The sequence below is a fragment of the Pteropus vampyrus genome, unplaced genomic scaffold (genome assembly GCF_000151845.1).
Source record: "Pteropus vampyrus isolate Shadow unplaced genomic scaffold, Pvam_2.0 Scaffold165, whole genome shotgun sequence".
Lineage (NCBI taxonomy): Eukaryota > Metazoa > Chordata > Mammalia > Chiroptera > Pteropodidae > Pteropus > Pteropus vampyrus.
The window spans coordinates 2116722-2121918 of record NW_011888946.1 but is presented as its reverse complement, the minus strand read 5'-3'; positions in this window follow the sequence as shown (position 1 = coordinate 2121918).

Sequence of the window (5197 nt, the reverse complement as noted above, 5' to 3'; positions counted from 1 at the left end):
AATATGAGCAAATGTCCCAAGATTATAATTTAGATGAGCTGATTTTTGTTTTTCTCACTTTCCATGCCAACCCTTTAGAGGTAAAGGTTGCAGGAAAGGACCTTAGTTGAATGAGACATAGCATTAACAAAGAAATGAGAATGGACATTTTGTTCATGTTTAGAGCAGGTTCTATTTATGAAAGACTACTGAATGTTTTATCCACTGGAATCATTACTGGTATTTTAAAAATGAATACTAAGGCCCAAAGTACAAAAATAATCTACTCTAAGCACTTCAGACAGGATGCATAGTAATAATCAGCATTAGGCTGATGTATGAATAAACATTATAATGATTCAAAATAAGAAGAAAGCCTAGTATGTTTAGCTCAAGTAGATTCAAGGAGTTGATGACTAATGTTGGAAATTTTAAAGAACAATATAAGTGGTCATTTGATAAACAAAGTAAGTACACTTATTGAGTCTGATTCTCTTGAATAAAAATACAGATTTTAATATTATTTCCAAAAACTTTTGCTAAGAAAATAGGTTGATTAGATCTCAAATCTTCTTCTGAAATTCTCTGGGTTACTGAGCTACAGAGGTACCTGGCCTTAAATGATTCTTATCACTGGTTTGGAGAAGAACATAAAATGCAGTAATAACCTCACGCTGTATGATCACATATCTGTTCAATTTCTCTCTCATAAAATTTCAATGTAAATAGGAAAAGTTTATTTTGATCTATAAGTTACCACCTAATATTTCAGGATCCATGGATTCTCAAAAATCTTTAATTCATTGTGGATTTTTTTTTTCTGTTATTTGTCATCAAGAAATTGGAAGTAATAGGCCCTCTCATCAAGATATCAGATGTGCATTTTTTTAATTCAGTATTAGGAAAACATGGAAATATTTCAGATGATAGAATTCTTCAGAGAATGAATTCCTACAGAAAATGCTTTTCTTTGTTAGGAAAACATTATTTGAGTAAAAATAATCATTTTTCCACAGTCATTTCTTGCATTTGGCTTGCTGTGTTTGGCTTATACTGTTTTAGTTTCATAGTAGCTTTTTTTTTTTTCCCCCTAATAATCTTCCATTTGCTCAGGTGGAAGCATAAGTCATTTGACCTATATTGAAAACCTGTGCTGGGGAGAGAGAGATTGAGAGATTTGCATGGTTCAGAATGGAGGGTAACCCAAGAAATAGCATCCAGAGAGAAACCAAAAAATGGAAAACCAGAGAAACTGTATGATCAAAGTGTCAATCCAAAAGGCAAGATAAGGACATCCAGTTCTGGGTAGGATGAAGTAATATGAGGCTGACCAATACTTCCATCTTCAAGAACAAAAACAAACACTGGATAAGATATAGCATCACTTGTTTAAAGACATCAAATGGCTGCTGAATCAAAGAGGACAAAAATGGCTAAATTTCTCAAGGGGAGAGAACTTCAGCTCTCAATCACATCACATTTCCCTTGGGATTGGCAATGTGAGATTTTCCCAGACGGCTGTGGGAAAGAAAAACCAGCAGAGATTTTAATGGTCTTGTGGGGCTGTAGATATGTAATTAAAGGCTTGAGGAACCTCAGATACATGTGCCAGTTTCTAAAGTTGTGAGGGCAAGTGATCGAAAAGTTAAGCAGAAAACCTCTGATATACAAAATAGCATTTTTTTTTTTTTTCATACATGAATGTTACTAGAGAAAGAATGAGCAGACTTTAAGACTTGGAAGCTATGCCCAAAACCACTTAAAATCAGGGAAATGTTTTCTACTCTTTCATAATGCTGAAGAGACGCAGATTGGATCACAGAAGGGGAGACCAGTTGAAAACTTTGAAGGACAAGAATGTAGGAACAAACCAATCAGAGGTGGACTAAACCTTACCAAAACTAAAAGTTAGCCTCAACTTCGTTCATCCCCTAATTGGTTTAAAAGGATCAGTCCCAATTTCATCTGCCTAGCAAGGGAAAGGATGAACCCACTATGAAGGAAGAAAAAGTCATTTGGAGCTATCTAATTTTTATACACAATGGCCAGCACTCAATAAAAAACGTATGGACATGTTGTGAGTCACCACATTACTGAAAACCATAAGCAAAAACTTCTAATAGAACCACAGGTGACATAGATATTGGAATTCTCAAACAGGGACTTTAACTATGATCAATATGTTTAAGAATGTAGAAAGTCAAGTTTTAAGTTGAGAATTTTTCAGAGAATTATAATCTATAAAAAAGAATCAAATAGAAATTTTAGCATAAAAAATATAACATCTATTACTATGGTTTTAAAAGAGATTAGACACAGAAGACAGAATTAATGAACAGGGAGAATGGCCAATAGAAAATATCCAAACTGAAGCACAGAGAAAATGAGAATGGAAAATATAGGGAAAAAGCACAAGACATGTGAGACACGGTGAAAGATATAACAGATATAATTTGAGAACCAGGACAGGAGAGAATGAGGCAGAAGAAATATTTTGAAGATAAATTGGCCAAGAATTTCGCAAATTTAAAGAATGATATCAACACAAACTCATGAAACTGCCATAGATTCAAGAAACAACATTAAGTACAAAGAAAACATTAAGCAACATTAAGTACATTAAGCAACATTAAGTATAAAGAAAACCACATTTAGGCACATCATGATAAAATTGCTGAAAACCAAATGGCAAGGCAAGGGAGATACTCCAGGTACCTATCTAAAGACTAGAAACTGGGAAAAGGCTCTATTAACAGAAAATAAGAGGATGGATTACCTGGATGATCCACTGGGTGGTACACTTGGCAGCATATTTCAGAGACGGAAGTGAAAGCTCTTAAGACAAAAGAAACAGAATAACCTTGAACTTCACTCGGTTCACTTGTGTTAAGAAGCCTAAAAACAATGATAAAATCACAAGCAATTTTTGCACTAATTAATTTGAGATACAATAGTTCTGTCTCTCTATTACATCTAATAAATTAATTTAAATAATTTATTGTTTGAGAAATACTGAGTTTCAGAAAGGGTTTGCTTTTTGCTGGATATCCTGAATCTGTGATGGCTGCTATCCCTGACTTTCTCAGCCAGCCCAGCTTTGGAAAAACTGAGTCAAAGAAGGGAAGACCCAGAGTGTATATCAGTATTATCTAGGGACATTTCCCCCTTCTTTCTCTACAAGAGTGAATCAGAAATTCTGATAAAGGATGGTGAAGAAAGGGCTAGTAATTGAGTGTTGAATGTCTACCCATATATTTCTGTATCCTTGATTAAAAATCACTTCTATATATTGGTGCAAATGAATCGTCCAGGAATCATATTAAAAAGTAGATTCCAATTCAATAGCTCTGGGTGAGACCTTGTATTCTGCATTTCTAAAATCTCCCTGGTGATACTAGAAACTGCTGGTCCACAGATTATTTTGAGAAGCAAAGGTTTAGGTGAACCCCGAATCACCTAAAAATTGGCCACTCTTGCTGTTAACTGTGTGCTGCTTTATGATAGGCGTCTTAAATTCTCCTAAAAAGAGAGAAGAGTACCCAGTGATTGCACTTTTAAAATGTTTACCAAATTGTATTTTGAACACTAACTACAGTAGTTGCAGAAGATGTTAATGCATGTTCCCTAGAAGAAAGTTCCATGGCCAAATAAGTTTTGGGAGCATTTGTATACTTTTTTCCTCTCTGAGAGATCGAGAATGCATGCTTGCATTTTAATGATATTAAACTATCTGCAGTAGGGAAACATGTTTAACCTGATAATTTATTTATTTAACTATTAACGTTCCAAGGAACTAGTGTTCCACGGAACAAACTTTGGGAAATGCAGCCATACAGAACAGTAGTTTACAAACTTTGGTGTGTATTGAATTAGCATAATTCAATACACACCAAAGTTTACAAACTCTGGAGAGCTAATGGAGAACACAGAAGACAGGACTCGCTGAAGTAGGATAAGTCCTATGCCTTTGTATTTTCACCCAATTTTCCTAGTGATATGACTGCCACGAAGGCTTAAGAATCTCTGCTGTGTAGAGTAATCTCAGAGGAGTTTCTTTTACCAACTGGGGAGGCAGGGTTGTCTGCTAGCCCAGCTTCCCTCTTGCAGAAGCCTCTGCTGTCCATGAGAGGACCAGTATCAGCTACAAACTGCCTTCATCTAAGGAAGAACGTTCAGACTAAATGGGGCACCCCGAAGATTCCTCTATATATTCTACATACTGAAGGGATTCCTCTAAGTCTTTTACTGTAACCTCCTAGTCAACAGTGGCTATCCCTTAGCCCTGTTCCAAATCAGAGCACACAAAAAGGATTTTCCCTCTAGAACCAATTCATTGATGCATTGAACAAATCTTCATCAATCAGGATTTTGGCAGTGTTCAGTGGACAACACACTCCCATGAGGCAGGGGTAGGGGACAAACAATAAACAAATAAATTAATAAGTAAGATAATTTCATATAGTAACCTATGCTGTGAAGAAAATAAACAATGTCATAGGACAGAGAATAACTGAGTCAGGAATTATGTTTCAATACTTGGGTCCTGGAACCCACTATTCCAGAGCAGCCAATAGTGACTTGGTTTGGCCTTGATGATTCAGAAAACTTCATCAGCTACTTCAAATATATCTGGTTAGGAGGCAGCTGATATTTCTTGTACCTACTATAGTGACTGGATCATATAGGTCTCTGTGAATATTGGTGAATGGTTGGATGGTTGGTTGGATGGATGGATGGATGGATGGATGGATGGATGGATGGATGGATGGATGGATGGATTGTTGGATGTTTAATTAATTCTAGTGATTTTGACAAGATCCATCTGGTGAGACCTTAGAGCAGGACATGTTAAAGCTATTGGGCCAAACTGAGCATTCACTCTGATGAACAGCTAGCTCCCTCCTAAATGATTAGGCACATGTTGAAATACTCTACCTTATATACTAAAGCACAAGAAGGAAATGGGCTAAGTAAGAATACACAAAACCTCTTTTCTGCTATAGAGTCAAAGCCACTTCATTGTAGTCTATCTGAAATTCATTACAGACCCGCTTAAAAGAAAGTGGTTCCTCTTCCCAAGCTACTTGAAATGAATGTGCTATATTCATCAAGGTTCTTAGTAGTAAGCAACAGAAACTGATTCTAGCTGATTTATCAGACAGGAATTTATTAAAATGGCATTGTAAGCTCATATTATCTCTGGGAAGGATGGAGATAA